At 41.0% G+C, this 17,633-nt stretch overlaps 1 protein-coding gene across 3 annotated transcripts in view; it reads left to right on the forward strand.

Moving 5' to 3' along the window:
• LOC126470391 (uncharacterized) overlaps window positions 1–17,633 on the forward strand; it is a 195,808-nt gene that overhangs the window by 50,161 nt on the left and 128,014 nt on the right. For all 3 annotated transcript variants that reach the window (XM_050098232.1, XM_050098233.1, XM_050098235.1), the window contains exon 2: window positions 759–884. The gene's annotated coding sequence lies outside the window, so the exon portion shown is untranslated. The remainder of the gene's footprint in view (window positions 1–758; window positions 885–17,633) is intronic.

Here is a 17,633-nt window from a genome sequence, read left to right on the forward strand (position 1 = left end):
AAAAAACCTGTTATGTTTCTTCAGCCACCATATTAGCCAGACATGGCCCCCTGTGACTTCTTTTTATTCCCGAGGCTGAAGAGAACCATGGAAGGACACTGTTTTGCCACCATTGATGAGATGATAAACAGAATTGCTGAAGGAGCTGAACACCATAATAAAAAGAGCTGCAGAAGTGCTTTTAAGATTGGAAAAAGTGCTGGCACAAGTGTGTTATATCTGAGGGGGGGGGGGGATTACTTTGAAGAGGACACAGTTGAAGTTGATGAATACATAAAGTGTCTTCAAGAACTACAAAAATTCCCTTTACTTTTTGATCGCACCTGGTATATAGAGCTCCCCAAAGATTCAATTGTATTCTTTTGTGTTTCATTGATAATTACTTGGCATGTACAGGAATTTCGTTCCTACCATGGTTGAGTTGGGAAAGGAAAGGCGGAGCAATGTTTAATAACTTTGATTTCAGTGGTACATTAGAGGTGGCATAGATGGTTAGGAGAAGGGCATGGCACTCAATTTGAAAATGAAATATGAAATGCTTAGAAGATTACCGTTCCTCATTTTTTGATTAAAGTTGTTACTGTTTCAACTTTTTCATGAATTGTATGGCTTAATAATTAAGATGATGATCAGGGTGCATATAGGCCTGCATACTACTTACGGTACTGTACAGTTATACTACTTAGATTCTTAGAGTTTTCTTGCTTTGTAACCGTCAAGTTAAATTTTTGACACAATCTTAATTTAATTTTTTTAAGGACTGCCTTGGAAATCACCTTCAAAGATGCAACTCTTTCAAAGCATTGTGATGACTGGCACATTCTTCAGAGCCACTAATGGCATGCTGATGTTTCAACAGCAGAGGGACATTCCAGGAGTGCCAGGTAAGTGCTCAACTTTTAGTCACATTAACATTCATTCCAGATAACATGATTCCAGTAGATATACCACAAAAGCCTTTATTACACTGAAGAGCCAAAGAAACTGGTACACATGCCTAATATCGTGTAGTGCTCCCGCGAGCACACAGAAGTGCCGTAACACGACGTGACATGGATTGACTAATGTCCGAAGTAGTGCTGGAGGGAACTGTCACCATGAATCCTGCGGGGCTGTCCACAAATCCATAAGAGTACAAGAGGGTGGAGATCTCTTCTGAACAGCACATTGCAAGGCATCCCGGATATGCTCAATGATGTTCATGTCTAGGGAATTTGGTGTCCGGCAGTAGTGTATAAACTCCGTAGCAATCCTGGACATGTGGGGTGTTATATTGTCCTGCTGGAATTGCTCAAGTCCATCGGAATGCACAATGGACGTGTATGGATGCAGGTGATCAGACAGGATGCTTACGTACTTGTCACCTGTCAGAGGCGTATCCAGACATATCGGGGCCCCCATATCACTCCAACTGCAAATGCTGCACATCATTACAGAGCCTCCACCAATTTGAACAGTCCCCTGCTGACATGCAGGGTCCATGGATTCATGAGGTTGTCTCCATACCTGTACACGTCCATCTGCTCGAGACTCCTGTGACCAGGCAACATGTTCCAATCATCAACAGTAAAATGTCGGTGTTGACAGGCCCACGTGAGGTGTAATGCTTTGTGTCATGCAGTCATCAAAGGTACATGAGTGGACCTTCAGCTACAAATGTTTCGTTGTATGGTTCACATGCTGACACTTGTTGATGGCCTAGCATTAAAATGTGCACCAGTTTGCGGAAGGGTTGCACTTCTGTCACATTAAATAATTCTCTTCAGTCGTCGTTGGTCCCTTTGTTGCAGGATCTTTTTCCGGCCGCAGCGATGTCAGAGATTTGATGTTTTACCTGACTCCTGATGTTTGCGGTACACTCGTGAAATAGTCGTATGGGAAAATCCCCTCCTCATAGCTACCTCAGAGACGATGTGTCTCATCACTTGTGCGCCAGCTATAACACCATGTTCAAACTCACTTAAACTTGATAATCTACCATTGTAGCAGCAGTAACCGATCTAACAACTGTGCCAGTCCCTTGTTGTCGTATATAGGTGTTGCTGACTGCTGTGCTGTATTCTGTTTGTTTACATATCTCTGTATTTGAATACGCATTCCAATACCAGTTTCTTTGGCACTTCAGTGTATGATTAACAAGCACACACTGATCTGTGTATGTTTGCTTGATGTGTGTGCCTTAACTGTTGATATTGCTTTTTTTTTTGTAACTGCTGTATTGTGTGTGCATATACAAAAGTACATGTAGTAAACAAATATACAAGATTAGTATTTTATCTATCTTCAGCAACTGTAGTCATCTATAATGAAATAATAAGTAACCAGTTACATAAAAAAATTCTTTACCAGTTTTGGGCACTTAGTGCCCTTCTTCAGAAGGACTATCGCATAGTTTGAGAGTTTCAGTAATAATGTGCATACAGCAAAATGCCATGGTATTGTAGTGCACAGTGTCTGCATAAAACTAGCATAAATTATATTAAGTATACAAGATTTGTATTCAAATTCTCACATCATCAAAATTGTCACAATAATGTCACCAGTTTCCAGATAAAATTATAGTTTACGTTGAGAAGAATGGTTGAAAATGAAACTACTGGGAAGATTGTGGTGAATATGAATTTTTAAAAATATTAGATAGGCAAGTTTTCCAGCAAATTAGTGAGAAGATTACTGTTTTTTTTTTTTTTTTTTTTTTTTTTTTTTTTTTTTTTTTTTTTTTTTTTTCTCCACACTAAAAATATACTTTACATTTTTCCTTATTCCCTGCAGTGTAGTTGCACATGGTAAAACTTTTCAACAAGAATACTACTGGTCTTAACACTTGTTGAAAATAAATTGTCCAGCAAAATATGAAAGTACGTATGCTCAGATACAGTAATGAATCTCGGTGCCTTGAGATATTTATTTATTTTTATTGGGGGGGGGGGGGGGGGAGGGAGATATTAAGTACTGTTAGTGACTTATAGTGCATTTAAAAGTAGTTGCGACTTTTGACAGTTCAGTATGGAGCGAGTGAAGGGAAGCATAGTTGCCAGCATGTGCTGAACGCTTCAGCAGGCGCCCGATAATGCCAGGTCTGCTTGGCGCGTAACCTGTTAGCTGCACAAGCTGGCCGATTGCAGTCTTTCTCTAACAATTTTAAAGGAACTATACTGTGATAAACTGAGTCTCACACATCTTATAGCTTCATTCATCAGTTTCATCATGAATTACCTATCATTTCTTTAATGGTCATAGTTGTTATAATATTTCGGTATTAGCTAAACCACTGCGAGAAATTCTTAAAGTTTGCAGTGAAAAATAAAGGTCACTATGGAATTGCATTTTGTGTATGTTAGGCCATACGTTGCTGTATATGAAATTTAGATTGTTCTTTAAACCTCGAAGGATATTGCTATCTATCATCAGTGTCGACAAATGGAATGTATGTAAAGGGCTCTGTCACGAACGCACTCACCAGTGAAAAAGCCAGGATGAAATATTCATGAATCCCTCGTATCTTATAAACGGTCTGAGATATCGAAACAAGATTTAGACAAATGGTAGCACGCAAAGAGAAGGGTATTTTGCCATATGATTAATATATGAAACTTCTACACCTACTGAAATATTCAGTCAACTACATATTTTTAAAATGAAATAATGTAATTTTTAAGGACCATCAGTAGACTGTGAAATGAGAATTGCTGTGGATTTTGCAACAGTATAAGTGAAGAACCTGCACATTTATTTTTATACTGAGAATGGGTTTTCTCATAACTGTTGGCAAGTCTTGGCCTCAGTTACTAGTTTAATAATACACTGTTTTAGGATTCTGCAACAATTTCAACTGCATTAGAATGTTAGTGAGTTGTAACCTGTAAACTCTGGTGTGTTTAGGCAAAAAAAAGGTCTGATTTAAATGAGCGTGTTGCGGGGAAGCCTGTTTAAACTACAATCTTTAGCAATAGCCATTTTGATGACTTGATAGTGTGGAGTTTTTAGTTTGTACAGTAATAAAAGTTCCATTAACTTCGCCTTATACAAGCAAGGTTCAACTTTATCCAACTGAACATATCTTGTACCCTGAGAAAAATAACTGCTTTCCTCCACTGCATTGCTGGACCTTTGTCCATCACAATCGAGTGATATTGCACATTGTCCATTACCATCGTCGAATTCAGAGGAATATTTTGCAATGGAAAATTATCTTCACAGCCAGTGAACGTATTCTTGGATACCCACTTATATTGCGAGTCTCGTGTTCGACATGATGCACTGTTATTATTAATGCAGTGCCAAAATGAATACCTGACAACTGTAGAACACTTCAATGCCAGAAAATATCACATCACAACGTGAGCTAATGAATGTAGATGCTTTTAATGAGTGACACCAAGTGGTACTGTTTATTTGTGGTTTGGCAACAGGGGCGCTTTACCAACCGAACTGCTGGCGGTGTGGTAGGGAATGCCGCCTCACCATTGGTGTTAACTGAGCAACAGCGTCATGTCACCTTCGGTGAGCCAAATGTCAAAAGTAGCAACTAATTTTAAATGCACTATAATTTCATTTAACCATCACAAGTTTTTCTTGGTATATCTCTAGTCAGCTGCTGGATTACTTACATCAGCAAATGTTTTAATCTAGTAACATCTAAAACCTTTTGACATATTGGAACATCAATTTAGGCGTGATGTGCGATATTGTGGGCCACGGTTAATATTTGTCACAGCAAAAGGAAATTGCCCATTGGTCATGAGAACAGTGCACTTGCTCACAAATGAGCTTTGACAAAACTGAGGAATTTGAATTGTGCGTCATTGGAACATCCTCACTGTTCAGTAGTTGAAGCCCCCATTGACTTCTGCTGGTTTCCACCTTGAAAGAAATGTGTTGTTGGAAACCATTTTGAATCCAGTGGAGAGGATGTTGCAGTCATACATTGGTATTTTGTAGACCTTTCAGAATACACCTGTGGGAATGGAATCAACTCACTGGCAAAATATTGGTCAAAATGTGTTGAAAAATAATTGAATTTTTCACCTAAAACACAAACTTTCACTTCTAGGTCGAGAACTTTTTTCGTGTCCTCACAAAGGTACAAGTATTGAGGGATTTCTGTGTTTCTTTACTGTAAACTGTGACAAGCTGAGTACAGCAGAGACTGAGCATCTTGCAGAAATTACATAACTTAATGTTAGCGAGGGAATGTGTAGGAAGTGGGACATTATTCTGGGCCGGTTGGCCTCCACCTCGTGTCTTGTAAAATTCTTAGCTTCTTATAGACGGTTGCATTGCTGCTTTTAACGGGTGGCTCGTGGACTTAGGCTAATAGCTGACATTTATTTTACTTTTGTTTAATTTCTGTGTAGAATAGTCTCAAAACCCATTTCTCTAGTACCTTAAAAGAATGATTGAGGATACGCAAACAATATATTGATATGTTTATAGTATCAGAAATGATTGAATAATTTCTAACAGTTTATTTTACATTTTGAGAAAACTGCCATAACTTTGTTGACTATTTAGTTCTCCACAGTTATAAGTGTAGCTCATTCATGAGTGTGTTGTTGTTAGTTAAAGACTAGCAGTGTTAGTGGTGCAAGTTATACATTTTACCCAGTAATCTTCACTTTTCAACCCCCCCCCCCTCCCACACACACACACACAGCAAAATCTAATGTAGGAAAGGACGTAATGTAGTAAAGCACCTTAGTGGACGAAACTTCCTGGCAGATTAAAACTGTGGGCCGGACTGAGACTTGAACTTGGGACCTTTGCCTTTCATGGAGAAGTGCTCTACCCGCCCACAAAAGGCAGAGGTCCCGAGTTCGAATATCAGTCCTGCACACAGTTTTAATCTGCCAGGAAGTTTTATATCAGCACACACTCTGCTGCAGAGTGAAAATATGATTCAGGAAACCTTAGCGGATGTTTATGATTTTAATGGCCAATCAGTCATTCTCAGGATGTTGGATTTATTTGAAGTTGTGCTTTATGGCTATAATGTAATGTGAATACGGGGATGGTGTCTTAAAAAAAAAATACCTTTTTTATGTGTAGTCGTCCTCATATAGTGATCTCTCATAGGCAGGGTATTAAACTTTAACGTCTCTTCCTTACCTCAGTTTTGATACTTTTTGCCTCCATTACTATTATTTACAAGTACCTTGCTTTCCCCTTCTTGTCTTTAGTATCCCTGTCAGCAGATATCACGATGAAAGCAGATGAGCTGGCGTGAGTAGAGCAGCAAAGTGGTTAGGAACCCTGCCGTGGAGGGCTTATGCATCACATAGTATGGGAAGATCCACTGGTGGATCTGTTTACTTGCAGGCAGCAGCAAACAGATGGACCCATGCTCACAGTGAGCTCAACTGCTACGGACCTCGTCTTGCACTTTGTGCTATGTATTGTTGTGTGATTAGTCGTTGGCCTCCCGCACCCGCCACGTGCGGAGTTTATTTCTGTGCATGGCTCTCTGTGGGTTCAAATGCTCTGCTTCCCATAGATTGACGTGTATGGTGAGTTCATTTCCTCTCATGGGGTTCTGTTTCCTGGTTATTAATGAGTCACCATGATGGTAGGAACAGTTGCACCTACAGAAAGAGCAGCAGTAGCAGCAACAGGATAAGATGCAGTCATCGGCAGGTAGCCAGGCACCCACTGCACAGTTTTCTTCTCCACTATTTGCCAGTTTCATTGAGCCTACAGAAAGGTGGGAACCTGCAGTGGTTCTTGCTGCACTGGCAGGTGAAACCTATCGTTGATGTAGTTGATAAGGCTGCTTTTTTATTGTTGTCCAGCAGTGTGGGTTTATATGATGTTGTCGTCCAAAATATGAAGCCCTCTACTGTGTCTAGGAAACTCACTTTGACGAGCTTTGTCAACTGCTTACACTGTATTTCTGTCATGAAACCCATGTGGTGGCAACATGATTGCATTTTAACCAATGCCACAAGTGCCCAGAGTAGCAGTATCCAGCTTGGATCACCAATATGCAGAGCATCTCGTGCAAATGTCATTTCGAGTGTCCCAAATGTGCTACCTTTTATGTAGACTGTCTAATTCGGGATGTGTTTGTTAGCTTCTTATCCCGTGGTTCAGACTAGGACATTGATCTTGATTGTCCCTTGTTTAGTTGACATTGGCCAAACTGCAGCATCGTATGAGTTTATGGTGGTGGCTAAGGGTGTTCTTTTTGATAATTGGCATGTGGCTCAATTATGTGAGCATGGTAAACAGATTCCACTGCTCTGTGGGATACTCCTGGTGGCTTCACCTCACATAAAGTCATTGTGTGTTACTGCCATTGACAATGCCAGTGCAGTGGCATCGCGGCACTCCCCATCTTCACTGACAACGATTCCCAGGTCGTTGGCACTGTTGACTTGAATGAGCCAGTGGTACTGTACCGATTGTCAGTTGTTGAATGTTCACTGAGACTGCCTGCACATGTAGGCCACTAGTGGGGTATGCCATTTGATAGGACATTTGGCAACTATTTGTGACACTCGGTGGTCTGCGAATCAGTCCTCGCACACTCCAGTGTTTTCCCTGGACTCTGTGGCTATCTCCACCATCCTGCATGTGTCATCCTAGCATATTTTGCTGACGTTCATAGTAAACTGTGCATTCCCTTGCAGGGACAGTTCTCCGCCCTCAGACATTGCAAGAATGTGGAACAGCAACTTACATTATTAGTGGTCAGTATATCTTTGGGCTTAATAGTTTTTTCAGTTTTCGGCTTCCAGGTCATTCATGAATTACATTTAGTGTCTCAGCCTGTTCCTTTCATAATTTGGACTCCTTGCTGCGGTCGTATGGCCTACTCGTTGTTTGAGAATACTATGGTCTGGGCAGAAAATTTTGAGGTGCCTGTTTCTGTTAGGCTATCAGCTGTACCTAAATTTTGTTGCCCCACCCCTTTCCCTTCACCATGTCAGTAAAGGTGGAGTTGCAGCATTGGCAGGATCGAGGCATCGTTTCACCTATTTTGTCGAAACAGGGGGCAAGCCCTTTGCGGGCAATTCAGAAGCCCATCGGTGCCGTGCACCTCTGTGTTGATTTTAAACTGGCAGTCATTGTGCTGTGTATTGCGGATTCATATCCCATTCTGTGGCAAGTGGAGTTCTTGGTGAAGTCATTGGGGGCCAGTATTTTTCACACATTGACTTGCGTGGTGCTTACCTATAGTTGCTGCTGGATGCAGTTTCTCTAAAGTTCCTGATCCTCAACACTCCCTTTGTGCTTTACTGGTTCAGTTGCTTGCCTTTTGGAACCTTCGTTGCACTAGGAAATTACCAACAGTATTTTGAGCAGTTAATTCGGGACATACTCTGTTGTGTCAATTACCTTGATGACATCTAGGAGGCCCTACTTTGGAGGAGCATTTACGAAACCTACAGTTACTTTTCCACTGCCTCCTATAGAATGGTCTTTGTTGCTAGCTGAAAAAGTGTTGTTTTTCTCCCCAAAGTTGTATTTTTTGGGATGTGAGCTTAGTAAGGATGGTCTCATCCTTACCGGTGAGCACATCAAAGCCGTTGTTAACCTGCTGCCTCCATCCAAGAACCTAAAGGAGCTTCAGCCTTTTGTGGGTAAGATTTCATACTATGCTCAGTTCATTCCCTGGGCCGAATGCATCTATCTGTCTCTTCACCAGCTTTGCCAGAAGGGCGTTAAGTTTGTCTGGTCTGCACATTGTCAGTGGGCATTTCAGTCTCTCAAACAGTGTTTGTGGTTGGCTCCCTGTCTGGCTTCCTTCACACCAGGTAAACCTTTAACCCTGGCCTGTGACACATTCCAGTATGACATTGGTGCCATCCTGTCCCAACATAACCTGGACAGCACCGAACGGCCCATTGCCTACACATCAAAGACGCTTTATGCTGTGCAGCGTAATTATTCACAGGTGGAAAAGGAGGCACTAGCTATTATTTTCACAGTTAAAAAGTTTCACGCCTTCCTGTGTGGGATGTTGTTCCTCATCATCACTGACCATGAGCTGTTGATTTCTTTATTTGACCCTCATTCCAATGTGCTATATAGGACTGCCAACAAATTGCGGTGGTGGGCCATCTTTCTATGTAACTTTTATTACGATATTCATTACCACTCCATTAGTCACCACGCCTATACTGATCCACTATCGCTGGGGCCCGATTTGGTGTTAGATTGGCAAGAGCTTCTCCTGTTTCTGTTTGATGATTCCTTGTAGCAAATCCTGTTGGAATTTCCATTGATGGCATGCTAAGTCGCTACCACCGTGGCTGCTGACCCACTTTTCTAGAAAATCATTTAGGCTGTCTAGTTGGGTGACTGGAGCACGCATCTTCAGGTGTGGATCAAGCATAGCGTACACTTTTTGTTCGATGTGCTTGGCTCAACATTGTCCAGGAGGCCACATGCTTGCCACAGAGGAGCAATGCTGTTGAGTTAGTCATCCCTGCGGCATTGTGTCATTGCACACTCCAGTTGCTGCAAGCGTCCCGTTGGGGTATGACTTGTATGAAGGTGTTTGTGTGATTTCGCGTCTACTGGCTGACAGTTGATTGTGTCATTGAACATCTGGTGTGGGCTTGCACAGAACCAGGCTGCACCACAGTGCCTGTTCTCTACTTGACCAGTTCCGGTGGGTCCTTGGGGGTGCAAGTCGATTTTGCTGGCCCATTTTTGGGTAGCAAGTGGTTGTTGGTCGTCAGCGCATTGTCAAATTTCCTGTATATCCACGTCATCAAGTGCCACTGTTAGTGCATTGTCAGTTATTGAGAGATCTCCTAGGATCCTTGTGTCCGATAATGGGAGGCAGTCTGTGTCACAGGAGTTTGAAGACTTTTCTGTCTGTAATGATATCCAGCATCTGATTACTGCTCCATTTCAGCCAGCTTCTAACCCTGAGATGGAACACCTCATGCCCACATTGAAGACCCAAATGGGGAAGTCCTCATCTTCCTCTTCCCGTGATGATAAATTGTTGAGTTTTTTGGCTACGTAGCCTGCCATGTTTTCTTACCGGGGCTGCTGTTTGTTCGAGTTCTTCAGCTGGCGGCAGGGATGTCGTGGCGGGCCACAAATGTAGCAGTTTTTTGTGGTGGTTGTTGATGGGGAGCAGCTGAAACATCATGCAAGTCAGTTGTGCATATGTCCTGCTATGGAATCACCGCTGAGGCCTTCCACTCAGCTGAGCGGTTGGGTTGTTATGTCATTGTTCCAGGGGTGGGCTCCCATTTGCAATGACATGCCTCCTGTTGCCACCCAATACACACCTGCCTGTTGCTTGCAGCCTTGGGCCCCAATAAGGATTGGGTTCCTGCGTGCCGAAGTGAAGACCATGGATTTCGACCCATCTCCCTCTCCTTCTGCATCCTCCTCCTCCCCCTCCCCATCCCCCCCCCCTCCTGTCATTCTTTTGCCCCCATCATCGATGGAGGTGACCTCGTCCCCACTGCTGCCAGGGGATCTGCCTTTGCCACAGTCTCCATGTCCTTAAATTTCTCCAGGGTAACCAGAGGTGTCGACGTTGCCTCCTTTGGTGGTCAGTCAGCTGCCAAGTTCTCCAGTGCTCGCCCTGCTTCTGCACCAGAGGTTATGGCCTTTTTCAGCCATATACATGGCCTTTTTCGGCCATATACGTGCCCTTTTTCGGCCATATACGTGCCCTTTTTCGGCCATATACGTGCCCTTTTTCGGCCATATACGTGGCCTTTTTCGGCCATATACGTGGCCTTTTTCGGCCATATACGTGGCCTTTTTCGGCCATATACGTGGCCTTTTTCGGCCATATACGTGGCCTTTTTCGGCCATATACGTGGCCTTTTTCGGCCATATACGTGGCCTTTTTCGGCCATATACGTGGCCTTTTTCGGCCATATACGTGGCCTTTTTCGGCCATATACGTGGCCTTTTTCGGCCATATACGTGGCCTTTTTCGGCCATATACGTGGCCTTTTTCGGCCATATACGTGGCCTTTTTCGGCCATATACGTGGCCTTTTTCGGCCATATACGTGGCCTTTTTCGGCCATATACGTGGCCTTTTTCGGCCATATACGTGGCCTTTTTCGGCCATATACGTGGCCTTTTTCGGCCATATACGTGGCCTTTTCAGGGGGGCAGACATTGTATTCCAGTGGATATTGTGATGAAGGCAAATGAGGTGGCATGGGTAGAGCAGCGGATTTGTTTGGGGACCTGCCATGGAGGGTGTGTTGCGTAGTATGGACAGAGCTGCTGATGGAAGTGTTTACTTCTGGGCAGCGGTAAGTGGAGCAGACTATGTTGATGCTGAGCTCAAACAATGCGGACCTCGCCTTGCACTTTGCACTGAGTGCTGTTGTCATGTGCTTAGTCATTATACACCCACACCAGTTGTATGCTAACATGATTGCCATGCGTATCTTCACATTGGTTTGGACATTCTGCTCCCTGTAGACTGACTTTCAGAGTTACTGGGTTCTGTTGCCTGGTCGTCATTGAGCCACTGTCAGCCCGTGAAGTACGCATGCCGATGGTGTAGAGTAGCAGCATTGTCATGCCTGTGCAGATACAAAACACTCTATTTTTATTTTCTTCATGTGTGTGGTTATTCTGTAAGGGCAAGTCAAACAGTATCATAATTTGAAAACCTTAGAAAAGGCTAGTTTTTTCATATTGTTTAGTGTGCAGACAACTCTGTACTTCTACATAGCACCATGCTTCAAGAACTGTAGTGTTGGCATCTTACTGACTGAGTTATGACAAACCAAGACTGCTGCTGTTTCACTGTTGACTCTGTGTCGTAACGTCAGCTACCTCTTCTAGGTCTGTAATCATGTGAATGTTGCAGGGCAGTTTTGTTGTGTGCTTTAGAGGGTCTTCCCTTGTGGTGAATGTCAAGAAGGTGAAAATTATACTATTTATTAAATGTTTCCCTACTTTTATGCGCTCTTATTCTACACACTCTAATATGATTGGCTCTTGTGTAACAAGGCAAGTTGTTCATATTTCAGCTCTGACCATTTCTTGTGCTGTTGAATTTACGTTTCATAGAGTGGTGATTGTGGATTAACTGAGTAGATTACAAAGGTGTTACAAACATATATTAGAAAAAAAAAATCAACTGGGTTATGAGTGGCATACTAGTTGAAGAAAAACATGCTATTGGGGAACTGTAGGTGCACACGCTACATCAGTTGTATTAGGCTTATTCAAGAATGCCGATTTCTGGCATAATTGTTATGAACAAGCACCAATAACAAGAGAGCAGGTAGGGCTAGACCACTGAACAAAGCATTCCTGAGAAATGGAAAAGTATTACATTTCATAATAGCTCCTTTGCAGTGTAATTTCGTGAGGAATCAGTTAAGAAAGTGTCTTCTTGCCCATTGCAAAACAAGTCTAGGACTAACAAGAATTTTGAAATCAGTGTAGGCCTCTTAACACAACCCATGTTCTGAAGACTACAAGTTTTTACTGCATAAGCAAGCTGACAAAATGTCTCAGCTTTGAGAATTTTTTCAAAACATAGGGGTGGGATGGTGGTGTGTCACATCAGTGTTTGATTTGATACAGAGGTCAGTGGAAATACAAGCAAGCACACCTCATGCACACATGACCACCGTCTGCAGCAGAATTTCGATCCCAGCTGCTGAGGTGGCGCCCTCATGTTCCTGAGGTGTGCTTGCTTGTGTGAATGAATGTGTGTGTGCATTTCCTTTTCTGACAAGGGCTTTGGCCAAAAGCTAATATGCAAGTGTCTTTTCATTGTGCCTGTCTGCAATTCGACATGTACATGTTGTAATGTTGTGTGTACTGCCAAGTTAAATTCTTGGTAGAAAAATGGATAGCCGGTTATGAGCATTTTTTTTTTAAGTTTCTGCTCTTGATATGCGAATAAATATCCTTTTGTTTTGCTTTTTGGATTATTCCTCAGTAATGAACGCAGAATGAAAACAATGTAATTGCCTGCATGCACAATAATTAAATATTTACCAACACCTCTGTTTCACAACAATTGTACCACTGCCACATTGACAGTGGTACAAATCTTATTTGAATAGCCACGTGGTTTTCAAATTTGGATTTTTCATTTTTCACATGATAGTTGTACAAAGTGTTCTATTGCAACTATTTTTAAACTTGCATGTTTGTGAAAAGTTATGTATTAATTTGCAAATGAAAATGTGTTTTGATTTTCCATTTATTACACATTCCGGAAGAAACATTACTGTAGCAATTATTTTATGTCTGTGTATTGCATCTTAACATATATAAATTGAAATCCTCTGCTCATTTCTGTCTGTCTGTTTTGGCTAATCTCAGGAACTACTGTAGGGATTTTGATACAGTTTTATTAATAGATGGATTATCAAGGAAGGTTTGTGTATATAATTTATAAATCTTTTGTGCAAATTGACTGAACAGTGATTAATTAAGTCCCCAGTGGTGCGAAAACAATACTGTTACCACATAATGCTGATAGTTGTAAGGCCACTCAACAACCACATCAGACATTGCAGGTTATTTACAAAATCTGCTGTATGCTGTAGCTTGCACCAGTGTGGTGCTGCAGTTGGGCAGCTTCGTTTCCCACATTGCTGCCACAATGTGGTAGGAGCCCACATAGTGCTGACATGTGACAGTAACAAGTGGGGTTTTGAGCGTGTTGTCAACATAGTGTGTACTTATATTTAAAGTTTTGCTCAGGTGCATCTCAGTTTTGAACATTTTTATTTTTATTTGTTTATTTTTTTAAATCGTGCTTTGACAATTCCAGATATAGGACTCAATATGTTTAATGCTAAAAGAATGTGGGTAACATACAGTAATGAAAGTCGTGAATGAAGAGAAATGTGTTTATCAAATGTCACAGGGTGTAACTCTTCTCAGAGGAGAAGTGAAACCTTTGATGAGCAAAATGGGTGGCTTTCTGACAGCCATAGTAGCCAGAGATAACAAGGGTTGTAGATGGAATGTAGTGTTCATTTACCTTGATACTATGATACAGATAATGCTCAGATAGAAAGACAAAGGCTGTTAAAGTTTGTATCTGCCACAGAAACATTTGACAAACTAAGGGTAGAATATAAAACGTTAATACATGGTTGAATAAAGAATATTTTACAGTGAATTACTATTCAACATTCGATTATAAAAATGATCCAGCTGTTTCTAAAAGTAATCAGCCTCATGTTTGTCAGTACTGTCCTGCATTGAGATAGAAAGATGGGAGCAAAGGCATGTGCTGTTCCAGTGGTAAAGTTATACCAGATGAAATTATCGCACCACCAGAACCTTCTTACTACAAGTCACTCAAAATATAGAGACTTCAAATAGAATATTAATCGTTCCAATAATGCATTTCAAATGACCTCACTCAAAAGTTAGCAACTGATTGAATGTGGATTCAGACCTACATTTAAAGTGTGGGGTTAGGTTTACCAGCTGGCAGGCCGCCTTCTTTCATATCATGCTGATGACTATAATTCGTATCTACTTCATTACCAATCCTGAGACACAGGTAGCTACAAGAAGTAATAAAATTTGAAGAGAACTGCTTGGCAGCACGTTAGTGAGATCACTAGAAGATATTTTGCAGTCAGACAATATATACATACAGTCTTTCAAGACTGCCATGGAAAGTGGTCGTCCTAATGTCCCAGACTACATTGTAGTCATTCACACCAACAGGGTGCCTGCTGGTGCACTCTGTGGTTGTTATAATGCTCAATCTGTGAATGAAGTAGCAGTTGTGATGGCTGGGAAACAATTGAACAAAAGGGATATCGTGCTGTGAAGTTGCAGCGAGAATCTTCAAGAAATTTCAGAGTTAAATCTATCCTAAGGCAGCGTCCGATATGCCTTGATGTTGTGGTGAGGTGAGTATGGATATTTAATTGATCTTGCTCAAGTTGGTTGTGTTAGTAGTATTTCACCAGAGAAAAAACTTTCCTGCATGAAGTATTATTGCCATAGTATAATAGAGTGGCAGAAAACTTTAGTGTTGTGCTTAGATATGACATGTTACTTAATATATAGTTGACAAATGTGCTAAAACTGTATTGGACTGTTTGTCGTTTATTCGATTCAGTCAAATGCAGTTGCACGCTAAAAATTATGTTGACTTGCAGGATGCTTTGCACTCAAATAAATATAACAATAATATTGCACAGTTGGTAATACTGTCATCAACTTTTACTGGAGGAGCGATGTATCTGCACGAAAATACACAAGGCATGCATGATAACATACGTAAAAAATCGTGGAAAATCAGACCTTTCCATCAGGATGACGTGTATTTCGAACTGACAAGAGATTAAAGATAACACCCATCCTAATGCAACACCCCAACATAGGCATGACATTGTTAATCTAATATTTTGTTTAAAATAGCAAAACCCTCTGTTTCCCATAAATAAATTGCATATATTTGGTCCTCCACGATGTCATGTGTACGTCATTGAATGGCAAAAATGTCGATTGCTGCGCATAATCTGCTTCCATGGCAGACCAATAAAATCGGATCAGACCTAATTGACAGTGTAATCACAGCAGAGATACCAAATAAAGATGAATACTCAGTACTTAATGACTCTGATAACACACATGGTTCATGGTCCATGTGGGGCTTTATATCCAAACTCACCAGGCCTGAATGAAGGAAACAGCTCGAAAGAATTTCAAAAAGTGTTTTAATAGTCGTACATAAACTGGTGATGACGGATACCCAAAATACAGATGATTAACTCCCAAGGGAGTTGGACTAGAAGCTACTGTCCAGAACTATGAGATAGACAGTAGAAGGATAGAACCATAGATGGGTAATACTCTATAGTGAACTGTTACTCAAAACATTTGCCACGCACATATGGAACTTTATCATTCTGTGAAATTGGTAAAATATGTCACAAATATATTAATAAAGACAATGATGGAGCTATACTTATCGTCCAGTCATCCACTGAAGTGGAGCAATTCCAGTCAGGCTGCTACATTTGTAGTTAAAGAGGGTTTTATCCTTCAATGTACATGAACAGGTGCCATCTATTACCTGCCTTGCTGTTCATTTGAAAATGCCCGAGAGTGTACTTCACAGAAAACAATCTGAACGATGTGAATGATCCCCGTCACACTGTGTTAAGTGCATTTTTCAAATTGTACATAGATGATGACTTAGCAAAAACTCTGACCTCTGATCAAATCCCAGGTTATTACACATGGAATCAAGTTACTAAAAATTCCATCGATGGAAACGGATAACATTGGTTGATGGTCACATGAACATAAGAAAAAGTATGCTGTTCACAAGAGTACATTCTTAACCCCAACAACAGTGAAAGCTTTCACTCAGTAATGTTACTCAACATTGTTAAAGGTCCTACTTCATTTGCATGTCTACACGCTGTGCACTGTGTGACTTACGATGCTTCCAAGGAATGTACAAATCCATGGGTCTACTAGATGATGATTCTCACTAACAAAATAAGCTATCCAAAGCTGTGATATGCAGTACAGCAAAATCATTCACATTTATCTGTTATCACAGTATCCCGATATTTCTTTGGCAAAATCACTGCAAAGTAATGGCAGCAGACATACTATACTATAAATGACAAGAACTGTGATCAAGTGATACAGATTACAATCAAAATGTGTTTGATGAAGCTTTAGTTGAACTGAATAAAGAGGTTGAATCTCTTTTGGTGAAATTTGTAAAACATTTTGGACTTCCTTTACCAAAAATTCAAATATAAGTAAATCAATCAATATGAAATATTTATTTGAAATAAACTGTGATCATTCCCAGCTTCCACAGACCATTCAAGGCACTGGAAAGACATTTCTAATTAATCTAATACTTGTGAAAGGCAGATCTGGTGGAAAAATTATCCCCACTGTGGCATTGTATGGCATTGCTGCCACACTTTTAGAAGGCAGGCGACCTGTTAATTCCACATTCATGAAATTTCATGGTGGCTACATGTACAGAATCTATAATGTTTCTAAGCAAAGTAATACTGGTAAATTGGTGCAGGAGTGCACATTTATTGTTTCAATGTCCCATAAAATGACTGTTGAACTGTTTGTTTCCTGGAGACTTTCATCAAATATTACCAGTAATTGCAGAAGGGATGAGCAGACTGAGTCAAGGCATCTTTGAAAAGATCTTACCTATGGCGACAAATAACAAAAATTGGAGCTTAAAACTAATATTATGTGAACTCTCTCTTTCACCTAAGATAATATATGAGGGTGTGCTGAAAAGCAGTGCCTCAGAGCTTATTATGTGAAAACTCCTAAAACTTTTTAAATTGCCAGAAATAATCTGCTTCAGTGGCTAACCCATAAAATTGGATTTGACCAAATTGACAGTGTAATCACCGCAGAATAAGGCACATTATTAACATTCTACATCTTTATTCTTCATGCTATATTTTGTTTGTCAGTATTACCACCCTGGCGACACACATTTGTCCCAATGAGAGACCAGTTTGTGGATACTGTCACTGTAGAATGTTTGACTTTTTGACAGAGCCACAACCTCACTTCTGCTTGTACTATTTCATCTCTATCAAAGTGAAGTCCTCAAAGGTGTCCTTCAAGTTTTGGAAACAGATGAATGTCAGATGGGGTTAAGTCAGGACTGTATGGAGGATGATTGATGATGGTGAA

Source organism: Schistocerca serialis, chromosome 3 (assembly GCF_023864345.2).
Source record: "Schistocerca serialis cubense isolate TAMUIC-IGC-003099 chromosome 3, iqSchSeri2.2, whole genome shotgun sequence".
In the NCBI taxonomy this organism is placed as follows: domain Eukaryota; kingdom Metazoa; phylum Arthropoda; class Insecta; order Orthoptera; family Acrididae; genus Schistocerca; species Schistocerca serialis.